Source organism: Anser anser (genome assembly GCF_964211835.1).
Source record: "Anser anser genome assembly, chromosome: 2".
Classification (NCBI taxonomy): Eukaryota; Metazoa; Chordata; class Aves; order Anseriformes; family Anatidae; genus Anser; species Anser anser.
This window is the reverse complement of record NC_139721.1, coordinates 132,226,591-132,252,498: the sequence shown is the minus strand read 5'-3', so window position 1 is coordinate 132,252,498 and position 25,908 is coordinate 132,226,591. Positions and strand designations below refer to the sequence as shown.

Here is a 25,908-nt window from a genome sequence, read left to right as displayed (position 1 = left end):
GTTTTCTAGGCATACTTATAAATTCACTTCAGGAATATATGCTTTTTTTTATATTACCTTCTATTGTGTATATTCTTGTTTTAATTTGTTCTTTCAGAATGGTACTAAAATAAGATAACTTGCAAAGTCTGCATGACCTTTCCTATTTTGTAATTGGGTCTGGATTTGGAGTACTCAGAGTCACTTAAAATAAGACAGGGGAATAACACCAGCTGTGGTAGAAAGAGGTAGGTGCAAAAATTTTTTGTTTGTATATTTGTTCATTTGTTTTTTCAAGTCACGCCTGAAGATTGCTAACACTGCAAGTTGCATGGTAGTGTACAAATATCCAAAGTAATCTTAAATATTGTTATGGTTTTGGCTGGAATAGAGTTAATTTTCTTCATAGCGGCTCACACACTGCTGTGTTTTGGATTTTTGATGAAAACAGTTGTGATAATACACCAACGCTTTTAGTTGTTGCAGAGCAGTGCTTACATAGAAACAAGGACTTTCCTTGCGCTGCCTTGCCAGCGAGGCGAGTGGGAGTGCACAAGTTGCTGGGAGAGGACACAACCAGGACAGATGACATGGGCTGATCAAAGGAACATCCCACACCATATAGCATCATGCTCAGAAATAAAAGCTGTGGTGAAGAAAGAGGAAGGAGGGGGGAACATTCAGCAATAGCATTTGTGTTCCCAAGAAACCATTACACATGATGAGCCCTGCTTTCCTGGTAGTGGCTGAACACCTGCCTGCCAATGGGAAGCAGTGAATGAATTCCTTGGTTTGCTTTGCTTGCATGCATGGCTTTTGTTTTACCTAATAAACTGTCTTTATCTCAACCCATAAGTTCTTGCACTTTTACTTTTCTGATTCTCTCCCTCATCCCACCTGGGGACAGTGAGCAAACAGTTGCATGCTGCTTAGCTGCTAGGTTAAACCACAATATGGCAAATGAAGTGTTCTAGCTGCAGTACTGTAGACAGGCACTTATTACCCAACCTACTATTTATGTCAAGATACAAAGTAGATTTGAAATAACTTAAAGACTTAATACTGTTTTCCTTGTCCTCGGCTCCATGCATCTTTTTTGTTAGTCAATGAATTTTAATAAGAGATTTATTATTTATTATTATTATCATCATTATTAATTTGTTTGTCCCAAATTACTTTGGGATAAGTACAAATGTTTGCAGGGCTGAATCTAATTCAGGTAACAGTTTTGTCTAAAAAAAAAAATCTAAAAAAAATAAATAAATAACAGGATAAAAACTATTTGTGTGCATGTATGTATGTAAAATGTTTCACTTTAATGTTTTTCAATGAAACTTCTTAATTTCACATTTGGAATAAAGTTCTCACTCAGAAAATTGCAAAAGTATGACAACTGTGTTTTACCGAAGTAAATGTGAATTAAAAAAAACATTGCTCCCCTCCACTATGCCTTTGTGAGGCCCCACTTGGAGTACTGCATCTAGGTCTGGGGCCACCAGCACAAGAAGGACCCATTAGAGCGGGTCCAGAGAAGGGCCATGAAAATGATCAGAGCACCTCGTCTATGAAGAATAGCTGAGAGAGCTGGAGATGTTCAGCCTGGAGACGGCTCTGGGGAGATCTCATTGCAGTTTTTCAATACTTAAAAGGGGCTTATAAAAAAAGATGGAAAGCAAAATTTTTCATGAGCAGATAATGGTAGGACAAGGGGGAATTGTATTAAAATGAAAGAGGGGAGATTTAGATTAGATGTTAGGAGGAACTTCTTCACTCAGAGGCACTGGAACAGGTTGCTCAGAGAAGGTGTGGATGCCCCCATCCCTGAAGGTGTTCAAGACCAGGTTGGATGAGACCCTGGGCAACCTGATCTACTGGGTGGCAGGGGGGTTGGAACTAGGTGATCTTTGAGGTCCCTTCCAACCCAAGCCATTCTATAATTCTATGATTCCATTTGTCCTGGAAGATATTTTTTGAAGTGATTTTTTTGTTTGTTTGTTTTGTTTGTTCGCTTCTTTGAAGGGACAGAGAAAATTTAAAATCAAAGGAATTTGGGGATCGAGTTATAATAATCCTTTTTTTCAGGTTTATCTGCAATCAAAAGGTATTGACTAGGACAGCTCCAATTTTAACATTAACATCATTTAACAGTCAACATTCAAAAATGCATGGCCCAAAAATCTACTACTGTGCTCATCCGCACTCATCAAAGTACATGAGATCTGAATGTCCAAAATAAATAATAGATGACCATAATATCTAAAAGGTACTAATTCTGCATTCATTGAAGGCAATGTGATGGGATGAGATCTGATCCCCCTCACAACCTATTTGGGACAGGTACAGCCTTCACATAATCTGTACAGTACATACTTAGTAGCACGAGATGGAAGTAACACAAAATAACAACTAATCACAATTCCATCAAATAAAATTAAATTCCCATTCAAACTTGATCAAGACAAATTCCCTTCAACTTCTCTAATTGAAGGTTTTAATTCTACTTGACCAAGGGTAGGCCAAGCAGTAAATGCTGTCTTTAAAACTTCTGATGACACTGTCAGTGCTCATTTGTGGTCTCATTTTTAAGAAAGGCTCACAGAACTCTCACCAAAAGACTTGTTTATAAGAGTTTCAGACCTTCAGATATGAAAGATTTAACATTTATTTTTCCATATATTATTGCAAGCACCTTGTAAAATTTGAGTAAAACACTGCGTGGTTCAATTTTTCATGTATGGAATGGAGAAACTTTTAAGTAGTGCTTCAGGCACATACTCTCCATGTTTTGTGAGATGCTTTATTTCTATACTGTGGTGCCCCTGTAGAGAAAAGCAATTACAAATAACTATCTGTATTTCTGATTTGTCTGTTATGTAACTAGGATCTGTGTGAATTGTCATCTAGATAAAATGACTTATATATAGCATATTCTGACTGTAGAAAAATTCTTTGTTGTGCTATCTCTAGAAGCAGATCTTATCTATTTGTCATAATTAGTACTTCTCTGAACCACTACTGAAGTCCTTTCGTTCCTCACCTCAGAAAGATCACTCCTATCCCTGAAAGATGTATTAAATTTAGAAGTATTTCATTTTTCAGAAGAAGCACATTTAAGCACATTTAATGACTGAGGCACAGGGCATTTGTAGGGGATTAATGACTGCTGGGAGATGATGATCACCTGAAAAAGCACAGCCATGGGCCATTAAGCCCAAGGAAATATCCTCAGCTAAAGATGGTTATTGCTATTAAATACTGAAAATGATACAAAATAATAATAATAATAATAAAACAACATCTTGGGTGAATTGTTGTTTTAAAGATAGAGTTAGGCAACTTCTTCTTCTTTAATTAAATTTCTCATTGTGAATTTCTTAAAGTATGCAATCAGTGCCTGTGGGGGCATATTTCAAACTGCAGTTGTTATATCCAGAATGAAAAACCACATACTGCACACTGGATCTGCAGAACTAGTTTGGCTTCATGATTCTATAAAAGTATTGATTCACTGCCTATCAATGTCAGGACTGCCAGTACTCGATGGAAAGTAATGTATTCATGAAACTATAATTCTGTAAGGTAGAGGGGGGTGGAGGAGCGGAACATCAGGGAAAAAAATTAAGGGGCCCCATCCTCCTTCACATGACAGCAGTTCTGGCCAGCTCTACTGCTATAATGCTGACCTGTAGTGAGCAGAGCCAGCTGTACGGAGCTACCAGGCAGAAACTTTCTGTGGAGGTTGGAGTTCAGTTTCTTCTGATTGCTGCTACATAATTTAGAGTTGCAAGGTTTGAACCACTTGAATAAATGGTGCAATCACATGACGTCAGTAATGGAAAGTCAAGCTAACACATGCCAGAATTTTGAGCAGACAGGAGTGTGGGCAGCAGGAAGCAGCAGAAGAGCATTCCACCAGACAACCTGAACTATTTGTGTATTTTTTTTTTTTTTAAATGCACTAGGCAAACCATAGATCCTGAACCCTATATGCAGGTATTTCGAATTTCCCAGTTCAACATTCTGGCATCCTAACTGCGGTCTTTGTTTGTTTTTCCTTTAGAGTTATCTAAATTATTGTCACAGAAATTCTCTTTCTTTCCCATACTGTCCAAATCCACTAGTATTTGCCTCTTGAAAAAAGTATTTATATATCAGTTTCCCAATTTAGACAGTTTTGAAACTAAAAAGATAGAATTAAATAGTATACAGTCTTCTGTTTTTACAATGAGAAAAGTTCCCCCACAAATATTATTCCATAACAGCAATAGTATATGGAACGGTTAAGCTTGAATGCAGAATTTATCACAAGCGTATATCCAGGAAAGTTAAGCTCATAATGCAAGCTTTTTACCACCTTAATGCAAGCACTTATTGCCTTTACCTCTTCAAGTAACTACAAATTAATGATAGACTGTCCTTTAGGCTGCTGGAAGAGGGCAGTCCTCTTTAAAATATTTACATCACCTCCTTTCATACAGTTGTTCTGTTTCCGGACAGAAATAGAAATAATACTATTCACAAGAATAAAGATACCTTAGTTAATGGACTGACTGCAGGACTGAGTCTGCTGTTCACAGGAAATCCCCACTGGAATGATGTAAGTTTATTAAGCTGTAAACTACTTTAAAATAATTATCTAAATTCAGGCACTCACTTCCATGTGACTAGCTTTGCTGATAATCACTAATGCTATTTTCTGCCATTTTCTCTTTGGTAATGGCTTTTGCAGATGAGTTGCCTTGACAGTGTTTTTGTTTGTTTGTTTGTTTGTTTTTTATCTTGCAGATTTCATCTGGATAGAAGACTTCAGATATTAGTCAAGAAATACAGACAAGTGTCCAAAGATAACCTTGCATTAGGGAGGGGCTGAGGCTTTAACCACAAGACCTCAGAGATCCCTTCCAACCTAAATCATTCAATGTGTCTCTGACACTTCTCTGATTCTGCCCAGACATGTTCACTTCAAATTTCACTGCAGAGACAGTTTGCACCTGTCTGCACCTGCCCAACAAGTTGACTGTATTGGGGGTACATGACTTGTGAACAGACATGTTAATGAAATTGAATTATCTGAACACCTCTGTGTTTGGTAAACTATTCCTAGCTCTGGAAAGGGGTCAGCAAAATCAGCACATCCACATCATTAGGTTGACTGATAGCATCAAAAAACGGACCTGGTACTGGCAAATGTGATAAATGATGAGCCCTCTCAAGCTGATGCTGCCAACTGTTTAACTGACACTGAAAATTAAACAAGACTAAGGTTATTTTTATATTATTTACCTACAAATACAATCATGGCTTCTTCAAAGGCACTAGAAATAATTTTAATGAAAATTAAAAATTATTTTTAGGCTGAGACTGTTTCTGTGCTGAAATACACAAAGGAGATGGAAAATACGTGTCTCAGAAGTGGGGGAAGAGGTTCACTATTTCTAGATGTTTGGATTTGGGTGCGTACATCTTCATTCTCAGTGCCATGTTTTGAAATGAGCAATCTGACGCTAGTAGAGAAATGCTATGGTATTAGCAGCAGATCCAGAAATCACTTGTCTTGTAGAGTGCACAGATCAAGAACATGGCACTTACAAAAAAAGTTGTAATAACAATATTTGGAAAGGGAAAAAACTAAGAGCTGGGCTGCCTTTTTTTTTTTTTTTTTTTTTTTTTTTTGTGAGGGAACTATGGATAGAAGGCATCTGCAGTAGCTTCACGGCATTCATTCAAGATTCCTGCAAAAGTAGCAGAATGTCAGGAAATTCTCCACAAGGGTTCATCATACACATTTAGATTGTTGGTGCAGCACACGTCTCAGATTCAACATGTCCCAGAGATAGAACAGGGTGTGTATCAATAGGTTGCTAGCAGACACATGATTAAGCCAAGTATCTCCAACCCCCACAAAAGCATATTGACAGTGGACTCATGGACTGGTTTCTTGCTAGTATGATATACCTCTTTAGTTTTACACTTCATTATTAGCAGATGATGAGAAAATAGTAGGAAAGCAATATATACATCTCATATCTATTCCGTTAAATGTTTTAATCATACTTCTTTTATTAAAATATGGTTTGAGACTCTAAAGCTAGATGATGCCTGAAAACGTAGGCTGCAAATCTCCCATACCTGAAAAGGATTATGTTATATACTCAGGAAAGACAAAGAAAGATATGAAGACAGGATATTCTTCAGTTGCTTTCACAGCTGAGCACATCCTCACAATGAAATGAAATACACTGCAGAGATGCCTGAGTTAGCAAGGACATTCTAACTGTTAAGTGTCTCTCAGCACAGCACCAGGTTGTCAGGCGCCAGGCTGACAGACTCTCCTGGCACTGCACCTGAGCTGGTAAATTGTATCCCTCAGCTAAACACATGGGGATTTTCACACAGGCAGAGCTTTTGCAGTTCTATTTAGACCTGAGGCAGTTTATGTGCATCCAGCACGATATCTTGAATCCCACCACCACACTGCCTCTCAAAATATTTGTATGTGTATCCTATTGAATTGCTACCTATTATATTCCTTCCCTGGGTCAAAGAATAATCCACAGTCTATGCACTAGGATTAAGAAGGTTTTATCTCATTCCTGAAGAGACAAAACCAATAGCAAAACAAAATCCCAAAACCAGGAAGCTCTGCTGTCAGTCGTGAATAGGAACTTCAAAGCGTGTTAATAATCATTAAACCCTCACCTTACATTGAGCTAATGCAAGCTAGAGATAGTATCAACATTATACTCATTAACATATATATAAACTCTCTGCATGCTCTTCAGTACAAAAGTTGCCAAAATGTTTTACTGAAATATCTGAGAATACTGCCCACACTAAGTTACCTAATTCCACCCATAAATTCCTACATCATTGTAAAACATTTAGACTTTCTGAGTTGTTCTCTAAAGAACTCTGATAAACAAAATAAATCTTTCTAGATGTTCAACAAACTTTTTAAAACAACTTCTGCACCAAGTGTGTTTCATTGTTTTTTAAAATGAATTCTAAGAAAATTTCCACAGTAATTATAAATTTTTGATCATCCTTTGAGCTTAAAAATCTCATAAAAGATGCGAACATATTATATCATTACACATTCCAGGTCATAGTATTATTTTATAATTTCTGTTTTGCATTCTTTTATATTGCTTTAGTTTCTAGGAAAAAAAAATAAAGAAAGGATAATCTTAGTTCACAGTTTTATTCCCATGGTTCCCAACTTTGCCACTAACCATTGAATCGTACCATCACGTTGTTATTTCATATTTAACTTTTCAAATGATTAATTCTGGCAAACCACAACTTGCTCTCACTGTATTTGCTAGTCTTTATCATAAATTAATTCTCAGCTCTATCTACTTATTAATCCTATCTTTATGTCCAGATGCATGTCAGAACACCTAGTGGCTTCATAATATTCCTAAAACCAAAACTGTCAAAATCACATGAAAAACATATCACCTAAAAACATATGTCTGAAAACTGCATTTTGTAATTCTTTGCTTTTGCTTTCTGATTTTACTTGTAGTGGTTAGATTTCTTGTTTTCAAGGTTTTTAAATTAAAAATTGTGTGCTGATATACGAATCTGTGAGCTTCAGTTTCAAAAACATGACAACTAACAGCCCTGCTCACCCTAGAAACTTCTACCAATAACTAAACTTTTGCTAGAGAGTCCAGACACTGTGCCATCACTGAGGGAACTCCAGTACATACTCTGAACCCCTCTTGGCTGCTGCCATGTCAGCATTCAGCTCCACATTTGTTCCTGATGAACAAGAGCGATGAGCATCAGCAGAATGGCTCAGTCTCTGGTGGTCTAATACTACCTAGATTTATCACACTAGACTAGGTTGAAGGGAGCACCGCTAGAAGGAAAATTAGTGAAATAATGCTTTTTATATTTTTAACAATACAGTACCAAAAAAACAAGTTCACAGATCAACAGTTTTAGAACTTAATTCAGACTTTCACCTTTTTCTATTTCTGTTTTTTCAGCTTTTCTTTTCCCTCAAATTTGAGAAACAACAGGTATAGAAATAATTTTGTTAATTACTGTATTTTAAATGAAGAAACTAAGCTTTCATAAAATTAAGAAGACAAATGTTAGAAATAACTCAATCCATAAATATACTGGTTTAATGTTTTGAAGGCCAATATGTCAAATGAGATTGAAATATTTATTAATAGCTGTTCATTGCAGAAGCAAAATATTTAAAATAGTCCCGTCTCAGTTTGGCAAAAGTTGTTGAGTTTATTTTTTTTTAAAGATTTAAACAGGAAGTACACCCATTGAGATGAAATATCTCATTTACTTTTATGCCTGTCAGCTGCTGTGGCATAATTACATACACCCCACTGCATCATTTATCGCTCAAACACAAGTTGGAGTGTAAAAGAGATATCTGCAAAGAACTATTTCCTTTTATAAAATGTTATCTAAATTATATGTAAGGAGCAGTTTTTCCTCCCTCACTGAAGAAACATGGATCTCATTCTCCTTTAATCAGCAGTTTACAGCAGATATCTTATATTTAATCAATTTTAAAGTGTTCTCTTTAGGCTTAAAAAAAATGAATGCTTTTAAATTCAATACTCTATATAAGAAAGACTGGACATGTATATTGCTGTACATGATAAGAGTAAGGGTATTGTTTTTATACAGTCATAGGTTTAAGAAAAGTTAATATTAAAGTTAATAAAGGTAATAAAGTTAAAAGTTAATACTGCTTAATCCTTCAGTGGAATATTTTTTTTTCTTTACTTAAAACATGGGGCAAATTAATTTGAAAGAGCCTGTGCAGGATGGACCTGTCCTTTATGCCTGCATCCTCACTTGAAAATACGGGAAAATTACAGCTACAACACAAAATGATTGTAGTTTGGACATAGAAGAAAAATTGATAATCATAACATTTCAAAATTTGGATCACCTATTACCTAGCTGTGTAATATTTACCTAATAAGTACCTACAAGGATAACTAAATCCGTGCAAGCCCTTCATTTTTATGTCAGTTTAATACTCCTTGACCTTGCAGGAAGAAGATTGTGTCTAATCTCTCCATCATTAGCAGGCATAAAATATTCTATGTTTCTATACAGATGGTGTCATTTCAGAGTGTAGATATCGTGCATAAGTGCCTTGGTGTGGTGGTGAACAAGACCAAGAGCACTCTATCAAACTTTAGAGATCTGACAAAGGTGTCTGCAAAGTGGGAGAGTGGGAGATCTCTTAGTATACTAACTGTGTTCTTGAGAGAAAGTTGACTAGGTACAAGCTCGGAAGTGGGAATACATCCGCTGTGTGAAAAATGAAAAGAAAAAAAAAAAAAAGGAAAGAAATCTTTGCCCACAGACATTAGATCACTGACGGGAAAACTTTGCTGCAGATGTTGAAAAGAAGCGATGGGGAAGATCTGGCTACTGTGACTAATGGCAAATATGAAAGAAAGGAGTAAGAATGTGCAGAGAGGGATAAAAAAATTGAGTGACAAGCAGAAGGGATTTCCAGTACAGTGGGAAAAAAAAAAAAAAAAAAGTATTCAAGGAAGACTGAGAGAGATCAAGGCAAAAAGTCATTTGAGACAAAGACTGTTCTGAAAGCCAATACACTGTAAACAGAAAGTAATCCCTTCACTGAAACAATGGAGAGCATAGAAGGCTGTTCTCAGCATTTAAAAAGAAAAAAAAAGAAAAAAAAAAACTTCTTTTGAGCAAAGGAAATATATTAATTGATACCCTAAAGGAAAAATCTCTTCACAGAAGATACATTTTCAAGTTAAAGATAGACAGAACACACCCATCCTGCTGGCCAACCGTCTTTTGAGGCCAAAAACAGTAAAATGTGACAGTTTTTAAGTTCCAAGGAAAAGATAAATGTTCTGAGGTCAGTCCAGCCCTCTGTCCATCACCGTACAAGGAAAACCAGATCTTCTGACTGTGTGTCACTTTCTTGCCATACTCTCAACACACTCTTTCTGTGTTCTGGCTTGTTGCTTCTATTTTTGTCTGGAAAATTTCCATTCCCAAATCTCACTATCTTTTTTGATAATGTAAAAGTTGCTGTTCTTGTTATTAACCACAACTATATTCAAATGGCCCAAGTCATTCACTTCAGTAATGCAGAGAGGATCTTCCTACTCATTATGTCAAGCCATTGCAGTTGTGTTATTTAATTAGTCTATTAATAATAATAATAAAATGAATTGAATTGATTATTGTGCAGGAAAATCCATATGACTTTCCACTAGGAAAACTAGGGGAGTACAAGAAATGAAACTTCTACATAGAAGGTACAGAACTGACTGGAAGAAAAGATCTCCAAGAAAGTAAGAATCAATTAATCAATTATTATATCACAAAATGAAAAGATTTAAGTTAAAAAATAGGCCCTTATATAACATTTCTAACATTAAAAAGCTATGGAAATATCCGTGGTTTTTTTTTCTATTTCTTTCTGAAGCAAATGTGTAATTTAATAGAAATGAAAGGTACTATAATTAAGAAGAAGAAACCAAATGCACAAATATGAATGACAAATAATGGATAGTCAAGAACAAATCAGAAAAAAAACAATAACGGAGATTTGGAGCAGCTCACAAACAAAACATCTCAACCATAAAGTGCTGATGCAAAAATATGCCAGTATCAGTGTGGAAGATACTAACAGGAGTGTTTCATGCTACACACAGTAATTGTTCCAGCCTACTCAAAGCTGATGAAGTCTTTAAGGAAAACCTAGATAAATTGGACATAGTCCTGAGGTAGAAGACAAAAATGATAAAACATTTAGAACAGTTGACCTGTAGGAAAGCTTGAAGAAATTCTACTGTGCATCTTTGAAATAAAATAAAACTCAGGAGAAGCCAAATCTTCTGAAATATACAAGAGTAATACAGAAAGAAAAGATAAGAAGCTACTGCTCAAGGTAATAAAAACAAACAAAAAAAATCTTTTTGAACTAAGGTTTTCATACATAATAGCTAAAGCCCTACTGCCTGGAAGGATGGTATAGCATTGGAATCAGCTATGTAAGGAGCCTGTGAAAGGTATATAAATGACAAGATAGGCATATGTCTATGGTGTAGCTGTACTTGATCCTTCTTTCAGTGCAGACTCCCTGCCAGACCAGTATTTCTGTTTATTCACAGTGAATATAAAGGAACTCTTCATCTCAAACTAACATTTGCTAAGACTATCTACTTTGCCAACAGCAGTTGAGACTGCTTAGTGCACAGAGCAACCATTACTTAGTAAACATTTTTGCAATAACCAACCTTGTGCAAGACTTCACTGATTTAATTCTCAGATGTCATTGTTGCTTTAATAAGGGGATGAAAAGCAAAATCTGCTTTCTGATTTTGGATAGGTTTGAACCTGCCATATCAGAGGATCATAGGATTATTACATTTAGAAATCATTTTGCATTGGCTTTTCAAATATTAGCTGCAAAGACTGGTGGCAGAAGCATGAGTTTGCTCACTCCTATTTTATACACAGCATAGTCTCTGCACTAAAAATATGGGACTGCATAGTGAAAATCACCTGCTTCTAAGACTCTCAAAGAGTCCAGGTATTATAGTGAAAGCCTGGGATGCTGGGATATTCAGTTTGCATTCTTTGAAAACATGATCCAGACATGTTTAGACATCTTATAGCAAGACTCAGTCTTCACAGCTTCTTAGCTGCAAAACAGAGACAGTATTTCTATCTCCCTCCAAATAAGTACTTTCCAGTCCCTGTCCTACTAAAAACTAAGAGTTTCATGAGTGAACTAGAGTAATGCTGAGAGGATAAAGACATATCAAAAAGACATAGATTTGGCACTTCATGATTTTTTTTCTGTGACAAGCTTTATATAAATAATTCTGAATCTATAGTATTTTTTTTCCTCAACAATTATGTGCTTGAATAAACACAATGGACATCTTTAAAAATCAGATAATTGAGTGTATTTCTTATATGGCTCCAGCTATTGAGCAATCTTAGTTCCATAACTCATGGTGCTGACCACATGAAGAGCTAAAAATGGTGTGAGAAATTGTTTCCATCTCATGATTACGTTGTTTTAAAAAAGTCTCAAGTCACTGTATCATGAAGAATTGCACAATGTTGAAAAAATATCAATCCAGACTTCAGTTCTATAGAAATATATCATTTTCTTAATCTAAGGATTTGTTGTGTCCCCCCTCCCCCCAATGTTGAATCCTATATTAAGAAGGATGTTGTGCCCTAAATATGATTCTGTCTTGGAAAGGCTACTTGGTATTGTTTTATTTGTATGTCAAAGGGAGGACTGAAGTCTCAACAATTGTTAACCTCTCCCATGGTGTGCTAATAAAAGGTCAGAGGCTCACATGTGGCTTGCAGCCTGGGGGATTTCTCTCAATGTTCTGCCAGGGATGGGACCGCCCGAACAGATTCTCTCATAAGTTTTAAGCCATAAACTGCATCCTACTTGGCTCACTGTGCCAAAACTGGACCCAGGGGTATCCAAAGTCTTGGCTGATGGGAAAAAATGAGTGCTTCCTATGAAAGCCACAGCTGTTTTCCTGAGAGAGAGAGTGCACAGATGCTCAAGTATTTCTCTGCTTTTCGTTTCTGACTACCTGTTCTGGCAGCACTTCCAAGAAAGGGGGAGGACAGAGGCAGGCATCCAGCTGCTTTCAGTAAGCCCTGGCAGCACAGGTACTGATTACCTAAACACTAAAAATGTTCAAAAAGCTTCTTTTTCTTTTTTTTTTTTTTTGTTTGTTTGTTTGGAGGGGAGGGGTGGGGAGGATTTCAAACTGTGAAATAGGTGAGAGCATGCACTAATGTTCCCAGCTTCCCCTCTTGAGCAGAAATTTAGTGATCAGGATAAAGACCTTAATTATTAAAGCAGAGACTATTTAAGGAAAAAAAAAAAAAAGTGGTGATGTATTTTATTGAAAAGACATTACTTAGAAGTGGGTATTTTATATATATCTATAAATATATATATATACAAAGGGAAATTCAAAGGTACATAGGAAATACATGTATCCTATGTATTTTCTAGAAAGATTAGTGTCCTCAGACTGTAGGCTGAATGCCATAATATAGATTTTATCTTGAACTGTAGGGTGATATTTACCTTGAGTGTAACTCTCTGAAGTCAAAAAAAATACATATGCAAAGTTAGATTTTGAAATGATTTTGCCCAGGATTGTATATAACATCACCTACCTCATAAATTCAATTGAAATCACATTACATAGTGATGTACATATAGTAACTGTTTAGTAATTATCCTTATCTTTTTTTTATATTTATTTTTTGTGCATACATATTGACGGTCAATGACTTTTTCTTATATACAGTAGGTCAAATGTCTATCCTTTTCTTCTGAACAGGTTGCAGATATGTTTTGTAGCCATTATAATGACTCCCTTCAACATTTTTCTCTAGTAGCACCTTTTGAAGTATTATATGTTTCTTAACTGGATAAATCTCCCAATTAAAGCACAGTTAATTAATTTACATCAAATGGAGTAGTATATAGTTTTAGCTGATACGTAAAGAGTAGAACAGCACATAAATGTGTTCCTGGATTTAATGATTAGCCACTGCTCAGTGAATCAACAGAATCACTACCAGTTAAGCTTACAGTTCACCAGATCATTTGCTTTTAAGGACAGCTTTGTCATTCTCATGCACGGCTGCATCTGTTTTCTACCTTCAGTGCTCAGTGAGTGCCTGCTCCTTCTGTCACAACGTCTATGAAATGAAGAAACATCTGTCTGTCAACAGTGGCAACTAGCAGATGATCAAGGTTTTCTGTAAAAAGATGAAAATTTCTCTGGGAAAGAGCAGCTCTATAAAAGTGGTAATTCTTATCAGACAATCAAAAAGACATTCTTCCATAAGTCATCTGAATGATGTTTGCTTAAAGATTCACAGCAGGCTACTTGAACAGGTATGGACCAATCTTCCTAAGGGCCTTCCCTCTCCTTCTCATTATTCATCAATACTTTTTCATTTACATTCAGTCCCAACATTTTTTTTATGCTTTCGTTGACTTGACCACCCAGACAGCAGACACTTCAAGTCAGTCATCAAACCATGTTCTTGTACTAATGGCTAAACTGCTCTCTTAGCCAGTGCATTTCCCAGACACAGAAATAGCTTTGGTTTGACAATTTCCTCCAAAGTATTCTTTAAGTGATTTTCTGAGCTCTTACTTCAGACCAGAGGAGCTTTAAAGCTGATGAAGTCAAATCCAGCGTGGTAGATACACTATTTCTAAACCATAAGGATAAGAAGTTAGATCCACTCTGAGTGGTGATCTCACAGCTCAGCCATGCAGGCTGTTGCTCCCCCCTTAGAGGTGGAAACCACTTGGCGAGATGGATCATGTACGAATTCTAGGAACAGAATAAGACTAAGAAAGTGTTTTCACCTGACCGAACTATGAGAAGTCAGTGAGTCTGAGCTGGTTAGAAAGTCACAAATTCAGTAAAAAAGTTACTGTACTTGAGCCACACATTGCCCAAAATTGTTCACATGGGGAAAGAGCTATGGGAATTTTGCTGCGTGTATCACTAACTTGAGTCTGTCCTGTCTCTCTTTCTCCTTTGCAACTCATTTATTGCACTTCCAAATGGATCAATGTCTTTTTGTTTTCTTGTCCAAGCCTTTATAACACAGCATCTGTGTTGTAAAGCACTTAAAAGAGAGCAATTACCCTTTTTTTTCTCCAAACTAAATGATGGAGGTCTTCAAAATGTCGGGTGGTTTCACACAATATAAAGTGTCCCTGTGTGACAATAAGAATCAATGCCCTGCTACCTATTTAAATAAGAATGTCATAATTTTCAGTTGTTTATTCAGGATCAAACAGGTTTTGTTGAAAACTAACTAACGTAGGCAATAATATATGCTTATCTCTAGTTTTAGTTTAGTTATTTGCAATATTTTTGCTGTGCTAGCTTTTTCAATTATTTTTCTATCCTTCACCTGACTAATAATGAATTGTTCCAATTTTTATTGAAAGTATCTTATTTTTTCTTTCAAGCACTGTCAGAATAAGTCTTTTGCAGTTATGCATTTATCAGTCAAATCATACTTTCAGCAGCACTATAAAAACACAACACTACTTTTCTTTTTTGTTGAAAGCCAGTATACTGAATTCCTGAATCATACAAAAAACATGGAAAATAAATGTGTTATCATAAAAATCATTAAAGCAGGAGAATGAAAGGGGACAGGGTTATAGAAGCATAGACATATTTCTAACAAATTCATACATATGTGACATATGATCTAATCTTGCAACCTTTATTCACAAAGGTAATCTTACTGAAGTCTATAGGAGTACTCACATAAAAAAAAAATAAAAATACAGGATTAACCCTGAAATTCTGAAAGAAATCTACTTGTTTTTTTTTTTCTGCTATAAGAACAAATATTGCATCATAAAACAAATGATGTCCAGATGAGTAAAATAGCTTAGCAACAGGATAATCTTATATAAGACTTACAGGCACATCCATAGTGATGACAGATAATAGAACCTGAAGAGAGACTATCAGAGACAATTTGGAGTGTAGCATCGGAGTCTCCTCCCAGTTGTTAAAGACAGTATTGTCAGATCCTTCAGGAAGATTAGTCTGTATCTAAAGGGATTTACTACTGATATTATAATATCACCATCAGAGAGAATTGATTTTTGGAATAAAGGAGAAAATAAAATCATTTAAAAAGTGACTTAAAAGCACCTCTAGCTGCCACTAGTAAGAGAAAATGAAATGAATGAGCTTATTACAGGCTGCTGTATTATGTAAATACATCCAGAAAAGAAGAACATGAAGAACCAAACAAGTTTGGACACATTTTTGAATAAATAAACATGAGTTTTTCATTTGCTAAGCCCACACAATGATTTAATTTTAAACAGATAGGTTTGTTCTATCTGTAAGCTTTCCGTGGGACCATATTACAGGGCTGATTCTGATCTGGATCAACATGCTTAACTGTGCTCATCAGGCCATAAGCCATGGTGAAATAGTGGGCAAATGCAGCATAGGGTTGGCTCCCAGGGGATCTCTGCATCCACTCAGGGTGAGCTGGACCTGACATCTTCCACAGGCTGCTATTGAGGTGTGGCAAAGGCCACTTTGCAATGATATGCCTATGTACAGTTTTCCAAAACTATCCATGAAAGGCTTAATTGTAAAGTTCTTCTCCCTGACACATATATAACAAGGACCAGAAATAACTGCAAAATGGAAAATATATTTTTACTGTTTTTGTAATTTTGTCCAATGTTTTCTTAATCTTATGAATTCAAAGTCTGATGATTCCTCTGTGTATTTGTATTCAGTACTGCAGTATGAGCAGCTGAAAAATATTAGATAAAGAAATAACTTTTATATATCTTTGACATAGATGATTGTTTTATTTTTTTGTTTTGTTTTTACTCTAGAATTGGTGAGAAAACTATACAAACCATATCAGACCTATATTAATGATTTTATCTCCACAGTTCCACAATCCCTTTATGAAGCGTTCCACTGGGATATATTCATTTAAAGAACAAATCAAATATTCCAACCTGATGGTGTAAAAAACATAACCAGGGAGTTGGGCAGAAGGTATGGTTGATTAAAAAGGAACCAAATGCATAGTATGTCGAGTATCTGGAAGTGGGAAATAAGGATAAATGTAGAATTATCATTATTCTGTCAAAACATACTGAAGTTTACACATAGGATTGATCTGGCTGGAGCTTATTACGGACATGAGGAGCAGGGGACAATAATTTATTGATCCAAAAAATATAACTATGGATTAGAGTCTGTTTTCTTCTTTTTGCATTGAAAAAATGCATTTGAAGCTGTTTGTTATGTTTGCAATGAAAAGTTAGCTATGTTTCTGAGGTATGTTTAGATTCATTTTCAGAAGAAATAATTTATTCAACAAATTTCAGCTCTTCTGTTATACACAAATTTTATGGGACCAGAATGACCTCACAATAGATTTATTAATCAAAATTATTATTACCACCTTATTGTGGTGGTGTACTCCTCCTGCCCTGCTCCAACCTGACCTTTCACCCATACCCTTGCTTGGGGAATAACCATCGGTGGTAGCCGTGATAAATGCATATGGTTGTTATAGCAGAACCGGACTCAAGGTGGATTTGAGGAAGATAGATCCAAGGGCTAATGGTGCATGCACCAACCAAATATGGCTGATATACAAATATGACGTGATACTAATCAATCATCTTAGCCCATAAATAGGGGACAGCCCAGAGCCCACTGAGCTCTCCTGTACTGCAGCGGGCTTCATGACAGGATTTTCCCCTTGAGCATGGACCCCTCTCAAGGTTACTTCTTGAGATCAAGAGATTCCTTACCTGAGACAGATACTTGGTAAGTGACCAATAACTAGCTTGCTGAAACTTTGCAAGTAATTTGCTAAGCATGCTGAAACTTTGTAATCTTTGCTAAGTGATAAGATAAGGATTGATTTGATATAATCCTTTAGGCATAAACTGTTGAGTCTGGGATTGGGATAGGATCTGGTCACATCTAGACTCCTTGGAATTTGGATGGCAAAAGGGACTACTCCATTCTGAACCACATGACTCAATGTAAGGGGTCTTCCTGACACTTTCAATCTGAACCTGTCCTCTACTCAGTAAATAATTAAGTGACCTTGCCATCAAAAATCTTGTTAATGCTGCGTTTACCATAAGAACTTTCTAAAATATCTGTTTTATTCTTGATTAATCTTTGCTAAATCACTATTTTCTTCAATAAATATATTGCTGCTTCCCTTTTACAAGTGAAGTGCATAATTACTTTTGTGACACTTATGAATTCTTTTCCTACAGATCAGTCCTGGTTTATTACAAATAGTTGATGTGTCTGCACCATATTATTAACTCTTTTTTCTATTATATCTATGTTAAAAATATGTCTAACCTTGTATGAAGATATCCCGTTGTATTCTAGCCATCTACCATGTACAAGTTTGAAAAAGTGCTTGAAAATTTTTGGAAAGGCAGTCTCCAAGTAACCTCAAGGACTGCCTCTCGTCTCGAGTCCAGTTGAGAATATGTGGTGCATCAAGTCTAATACAACAACTTTTATAGCCAGTGACAACTAGGTAAAAGCATGCAGAGGCTTAACGGTATCCAACCACCCTGATTCTCCAGCTGAAATAATCAGACATTTGCAGCTTTGTTGACTGGGAACAATCTTTGGCATAAAGATATAACAAGACTTGAATTCCTATTTCTGAAGACATTGTAAACAGGTAATCCACTCTACTCTTATTGCTCTTTCACATAAAGCCTAGATGGGAGCAGCATCCTAGCATTGTCTGCATCTATGAGTTTATGTTTGTAGATATCCCATGTTAAGCTTACAAAAGTAGGAACAAAAAAACAGGCTCTTGGGACACATCACAAATAAACATATAAAGCCCAGTGAACACTTGCCTCATAGCAACATAGCAGCAATACAACTCTCATAACTTCATGTTTGCAGCTCTCCCAAAGAAAATGCTCCTTATTTTATAGCTCCAGGGTTTTTGTTTTGTTCTTGTTGGTTGTTTTTTTACCTTTTTTTTTTTTCACTGTTGTATTCACCATCTTGCTACGACACCACCAATAAAAATAAACAGTAAAAAACTGCTGTTTTCAGCTCTCCCTTCTCCAATCATTTTATCTTGTCTCTCTCTCTTTAACCAGAGCAGCCTGCCTCAATCTCTGCTGATACTCATGTACCAATGTTTTGCCTGGCATCCCACCTGCAGTAGGAGCCACATGAATGTTTTTTTCATATAACAACCCATTCCCTCTCATGCACCCAATTCCCATCCTGGACAGCATCCCATAAATACATAGATGGTAATAGCATATCAGAATTAATCATAAGGCAAAAGGTCAGAATGGATTTTAGCCTATGGAAATAGTATTAAAATTTATATACTCATAATGATCAGAGCTGACAGCTGGACTTTTCTTAGAGTACAAGAGCTCTCTATCCCCATTTGTAAGAAAACAAGCAGGGAAGGCAGAAAGCATGGCTGAGTCTGCTGGTCAAACTGAGATGTAAGAAGGAAATGCACAAGCAGTGGAAGCAGGGACACGTGGCCTGGAAAGAGTACAGGGATGCTGTCTGGATGTGTGTGGATGGGATCAGGAAAGCCAAGGCACATATATAACTGAATTTGGCAAGGGATATGATGATTGACATGAAAAGATTCTGTTGGTACACTGGCCAGAAAAGAAAGGCCAAGGAGTGTGTACCCCTTCTGATAAAGAAGAAGAGAGGACTGGTAACAGCAGACATAGAGAAGGCTGAGAAACTCAACAACTGCTTTGCCTCAGTCTTCACTTCCAGTCAGGCTTCCCACAACTCTCATTTCCCTGAACATGTAGATGAAGGCTAGGGGAGCAAAGTTCCTCCCACTATAAGTGAAGAGCAGGTTTGAGGCCACTTGATGAAACTGAACAAATCTATGGGGCCTGATGACATGCATCCCAGGGTCCTGAGGGAACTGGCTGATGTAGCTGTCAAGCCATTCTCCATCATATTTGAAAAACTCTGGCAGTCAAGTGAAGTCCCTGCTGACTGGAAAAAGTGAAACATCTTTTTTTTTTTTTTTTTTTTTTTAATGTAGGAAGGAAGATCTGGGAACTACAGACCAGTGAGCATCACCTCTGTGCCTGGAAAGGTCATGGAACATATCCTCCTGGAAACAAAGTTAAGTCACATGCAAGACAGGGACATGACATGAGACAGCCAGCTTCACCAAGGGGAAATCATGTCTGACCAGCCTGATGCCCTTCTATGATGGAGTGACTGCATCAGTTGTCAAGGGAAGACTGTCCAGTGTTATCTAACTGGACTTCTGCAAGGCCTTTGACGTGGTCCCACACAACATCCTTATCTCTAAATTAGAGATGGATTTAAAGGGTGGACCATCTACTGGATAAGGAATTGGCTGGATGGCCACATCCAGAGATTTGCAGTCAATGGCTCTATGTCCAGGTGGAGGCCAGTGATGAGTGGTGTCCCTTAGGGGATCCATCCTGGGACCAGAACTGATATCTTTATCAATGAGATAGACAGTGGGATTAAGCGCACCCTCAGCAAGCTCGCAGATGATGCCAAGCTGAGTGGTGCAGTAGATACAACAGAGGGAAGGGATGCCATCCTAAGGGACCTGGACATGCTTCAGAAGTGGTCTCATGTGAACTTAATGAGGTTCAATAAGTCCAAGTGCAAGGTGCTGCACCTGTGTCAGGGCAATCCCAGATGGGAGTACAGACTGGGTGGATAACTCATTGAGAGCAGCCCTGCAGAGAAGGGCTTGGGGGTTCTGGTGGATGAAAACCTTGAAAAGAGCCAGCAGTGCGTGCTTGTAGCCCAGAAGGCCAACTGCATCCTGGGCTGCATCAACAGAAGAATGGCTAGTAGGTCAAGGGAGGGGATTGTGCCCATCTACTCTGCCCTTGTGAGGCCTCAATTGGAGTGCTGTGTCCAGGCCTGGGGACCCCAGCACAAGAAGGATGTGGATCTGTTAGAATGGGTCCAGAGGAGAACCACAAAGATGATCAGAGGGCTGGAGGGTCTTTCCTATGAAGACAGGCTGAGTGATCTGGGGTTGTTCAGCCTGAAGAAGAGAAGGCTCTGGGGAGACCTCATTGCAGCCTTTCAGTACTTTAAAGGGGCTTATAAAAAAGATGGAAAGTGGCTTTGTTACACTGACAGACGGGTAGAACGAGGGGAAATTGTTTTAAATTAAAAGAGGCAAGATTTAGTTCAGAAAAATTCTTCACTCAGATGTAGTGAGGCACTAGAACAGGTTGCCCAGTGAAGGTGTTGTCTCCCCATCCCTGGAGGTGTTCAAGGCCAGGCTGGATGAGGCCCAGGGCAACCTGATCTAGTGGGTGGCATGGGGGTTGGAACTAGGTGATCTTTAAGGTCGCTTCCAACCCAAGCCATTCTAAGAATATTACTAAACTTCTTCCTAAGTGGCGTGTTCTCTTTGAATATGGAAATTTCTTTGTATTGGTATGTCATTAAAGACCTGGAGAAAAAATGGCTAAACAGAACATTATAAATAAATATGCATACAATAGAAATACATTACATACATCAATTCCACAATCTGAAACTCAAATTTACAGAAGTTACAGGGGATATGGCTATTAGAAACATATGGTTGGAAGAAGTTTCTGTATCGTCAATTTCAGTTCCCACAATGATAAGAAACCATATAAATAAATATTTTGTGCGGGCAAAAGGAAGGAACATAACACAAGCTAAAAATATTTCCCCAAATGCTTTGCTAAACTTTAATCTGTAATAAAATCACAAAATCTATAATCGTCATAGAACAAAAATATCTGGAAAGCCATTGTCACATGCTAAGAAGCACACAGAGTGGAACTACAGATCCTCAAATTCCTGGTTGTCAGAACCAGCTTTTACTCTTCACGCTCTGGCTAAAATCTAACAACACATTACAGAACAGAGATATATTTTCCACACCAGAGTGTCTTAAGTGACTAATGTAGCTTTGGAATTTTCTGGGAGGAACATGTTATAAATTACATAGCATTATGGTAATTCACATCATTAATTTTTATGTTTATTAATTCACATAAATTAATTAATTATCCCTCAGAGTATTTTTGTGGTTTCTGTAAATAATTGTGTGGCCTGCTAATCCATCACAAAAGATTTACTGTGTAGGTTTATTTGTGGAATGCTTAGCTGAAGCAGCACTCGATATCATAGTGACAAATGCAGAAAAAACAATACCCTTCAAAAAAAGCGTGTTAGAAACATTTCCTTTAAGTTTTCTGTACAGATAAAATAGTAATGCGTAACAGAACCACAAGTAAAATAATAGTAATTTGCATAAACAGGTACAACATTTCAACAAAAAATGCATATAATAAACTTCAGGTATTAATCCTAAATCTTTTATCTTATGAGAAAAAAAAAAATTTATGCTAGTCATCTGAATGGCCAATTTAAAATGAGAAATTTGTTCCTTTCACATAATAAACCAGTATTGTGGTTCAAACTGATGACGGATCAGGTTGAAAAAAAAATGTTTAGAAAATCAGATATCATTTCATGAAACTGCAGAGGACTTTCTTTTCTAAAAAAAAAAGAAAAAAATGTTTATAGATGGCTTAAAATAGGTGCATCTGGTAATGAAGTCCTTTTGGGAAGGTTAAATTCCGTTTACAGTTCCTTTCCCTGACAAATCAATCTTGCCTGCTTGGCACTTTATAGAGTGGGTACTGTATTTTGTAAAGTACGTGGGAGTGGCATGCTGCAAAAGGTGATCACCTTTTCACATAATCACATAAACTAATCATTATGTAAGTCAGTTCCTGCAGGTTGGCACTTGAAGCTTGTTTTCATTTTGGGTTGCAGTTGAAACCTCTCTGTAACAAGTATAGAGAAAAATCTTATTTAAGTCTTTCCTGAATCTTAGGTTGGAAATCCTAGTATTCTACTCTTAAGAGTTTAGTTTTGGTTTAATGGTGAGCAACAGTTTATGAGTGAGAATATGGAAAATCTTGCCACTAGTCAGACTTTTTAGATACCTAACTAATCATTTGTGAAATGTAAGCACAGTGAAATTAATTGTCTGGAAATCTCATCTGAACATATTAGCTGCTTTTTATTTCCAGATGGTTAAAACTGTTAAATCATTTAGAATTTGCATCTTCATCTCATTTGTCTATATGTACATAAACATGTGTATCTTGTATGTAGATATTACTATACACATATCTTTAGCTTTGTAAAATCGGTACAAATTATGTAAAATCATAATAGCAATGTTTTGCATGAATTCCACAAGGGATAAATGGCAACAAATACACACAACTGTGGAGAATTAAGCACCAATAATGAAAAATAAACAGTGATTAATTTTAGTGGTTTCAGCTGTAATTATTTTATTTATTTGTTTTAAAATTAAAAATCTTCCTTCTAATCTTAGCTATGATCTAAATAATGATGTTAATGGGATTGCATAAATCAAATTTATCCCTCATTTTATTCCCAATTCTCATTTACATGAACTCGGAAGTCCTGCCAGAATGACGAACATTTTATATTAAACACAATCAAAATGACCACTTTGGTAATGTAAACTTTCAAATGTTCTCAGTTCTGTATTTTTAAACATGCTCTGACCTGTTAGTTTGTCTGCATTGCCACCTGGAGGACCTCATGGCAAAATCAGGTCGATTTCCTTGGGTGAGATTCTGTGTTAAGGCTCTGGGAGTTCAAGCAGTCTCATACTGCAGAAAGAGACCCTCTCTGGTTCCCTGCTGCCCCTGCCTGCGGGAGAACTGAAACACTCCAAAGAGAGCCTTGAACATGTCTACCTAGCCATGCAGGTTAGCGGTAAACCATGTAGACAGGAGATAACCTTCTCAATTCCCCTCCCCTCTGCACTGTCTCTTTTCTTGTACTTGTTGGATTACTAATTGTTATATTACTATACACATTAGTATTTATATTATGTTAGTTGTCTTAATTATATAGGTCTGATAGTAGCTTGCAATTAGCTACAATTTATGCATGTGTGATAAACTGAGAAAAAGAGGACATAGATCCTTGAAAGCTGCTGAAAGTAAAAATGAGAAGTTAAGGTCTCCAGTCCAGCTGGAACTACCTAACATAATGAAAATTAACTAGAAAAATTCAGTCAAGAAATTGGTTCTCTGGAAAAAAAAAAATAATAAAAAATGAGAAAAACAAACAAACAAAAACCACAACACAACCTGAGGGAGGCTGACAAATGGTTGCCTTTTGAAACTGGTGCTTAGTGTGAGGCCTTAGACTTACATAACAACCTAGAACAAGTGAGCACACTATCCAAGAGCATCAGTGATTTGAAAAATTTTGCATCTCTAGGCAAAATGAAACTTCAAAAACAGACTGCAGAACACACTCAGGTAAGATGTCATATTTGAGAAGGAAAATAAGATTATGCTACTTTGAATGACTGTAAAGCCAAATCCTACATAAAGCTAAAGCAAAATGTTTACTCAAAAATAATGCAAATAGAAGGACTTCACAGAAAGTTAGAGATGTGATAACAAGAGACAAACTTTTTTCTTTTCTTTTTTTTTTTTCTCACCAAAACTGCCATATTTGCAAAAAGCAAAGCATTTCAGAAAAGTCTTTTTCTATATGTCCCCTGAAAGAATGTAATACTCCAGACATATTTTGGTTGAACAAGCTTAGCTGGTCAAGATAGGTGTGAATCAGGGCAGATCAGTCACCCCACAGATCCAAGCCATGCTGTATTTGTGAAAGGAGTAGATGCTACCTAACACTCTGAGACAAGGCTGCTGCAATAGGGAAGAAAGTGTTTCAGGCGGAGGAGGAGGATCAGTACAAGTGAAAAATTCTCCATCAGAATTCTCCAGGAGATAACTACAACTAGTGGTGGAGTTGTAGTCACTGAAACCAGTTGCCCAGAGAGGCTGTGGAGTCTCCTTCTCTGAAGATATTCAAAACCTGCCTGGATGCCATCCTGTACAATGTGCTCTAGGTGATCCTGCTCGGCAGGGGAGTTGGACTAGATGATCTTCAGAGGTCCAACCTCCACAATTCTGTGATTTTGAGTATTACTGTGAATAAAGAAAACTCTTATTAACCTTAAGCTGGACACTTGTACATAGTGTGATACCAGACGTCTGGAAGGAAAAAATTAGTCTTATTGAACATGGATTTAGACCTCGTGCTATATACTGTGGGTGACTGTGAACTAGATGAAACAGAGAGCAAAATCTTGGAAAGTCAGAACAGAAGTCTTCAGCAGAAAACAGACAACCTGTTATAAGTAGGAAAACATGTCATACCCTAGGTAGCATTGAAAGTTTCAGAAGAATAATTGGGAGAAAGGAAGTGAGACAGGAGGTGAGACAGGAAAAATCATGAAGGTATTAAAATAACAAGAAAGCTTTATCTCCAAAATGTGGAGAGACAAAAGAAATTACTAACAGAGTGTTACTATGGAAGTTACCTCTTCTGCAAGAGGGCATTGTTTTGGCTGCCTTTCAAAGTGTCTGTGCATGAAGAACCTCCCTGTGGCCTGGTGAGAAGCCTGTAAGGACACTTTCTGTTGCTCTTAACCAGAGTGGAGTATCTTTGGTTCTTGATCCTACCTCTTTTCCAAAACTAACAGGGACAGATACTGATATGGCCAAAACCTGGTGCCTGCATTGGAGTGCATAGGTTACATCTACACCAGTTCTCTTGGGAGACAAACACTAGTTGGAAGTGAGTGCTGCCAAGCTCCTCATGTTTCCACTATGTTTAAGGAAGAGAGAATTAATTTGGATGTAAAAGTTTGTATCAAATACTTAGCTAATTAATTGCCAGTGTAAGCATACCATTTCTTTGTAGCAAAGACTCAGATTGACGGATGTGGAAGAAATTCTTGTCAAATATTCTATAGTCTTAAAGGACGATGGATACAATATAAAACATGAAGAATATAAAATAAGAAAACCTCCATGCTCTGACAGAAAGAAAAAAAAAAAAAAAGAATTCAGACGATGGAGGTGAACAGGAGAGATGTAGCACAGAATAAAGATTACAGCCTCCATGAAACAGTAAGAGACAAACCTAGTTTAGCATTCTTTAGTTTCCTGTAACTACTAATCTGGTTTAGTATTATACTGGATCCTCCTTATATTTCTTCTACAGATTTCTACACAGGAAATTAAAGTCTGTACTTACTGTATGTCTTTTTCTTAACCGTAACTGTCAGGATTCTGTTAAATTCTCTTTCTTTAGCAAAAGAGTGATAAAAAATAACAAATCAATAAGCTGTTTGAGACAGATGTGGTGAAGTATTGATTTGGAGGCCAGAGATTGTTACCTACTGACAGGAACAACCTTT

General features: G+C 36.8%; 1 protein-coding gene and 1 long non-coding RNA gene across 6 annotated transcripts in view; one reads left to right on the top strand and one right to left on the bottom strand.

Annotated features, from left to right (window-relative positions):
- The window catches only part of AGMO (alkylglycerol monooxygenase), a 194,525-nt gene that overhangs the window by 2,407 nt on the left and 166,210 nt on the right, over positions 1-25,908 (bottom strand). The window lies entirely within an intron of this gene.
- Positions 11,053-24,640, top strand: LOC310895859. Of its 3 annotated transcripts, none has more exons than XR_014581002.1 (5): positions 11,053-12,666; positions 13,682-13,915; positions 16,484-16,592; positions 17,233-18,264; positions 19,636-24,640. It is a non-coding gene; the product is annotated as an uncharacterized lncRNA (long non-coding RNA). The 3 variants fall into 3 exon arrangements; XR_014581003.1 differs by having other exon boundaries at positions 16,484-17,375; positions 17,491-18,264; XR_014581004.1 differs by having other exon boundaries at positions 11,054-12,666; positions 16,484-18,264.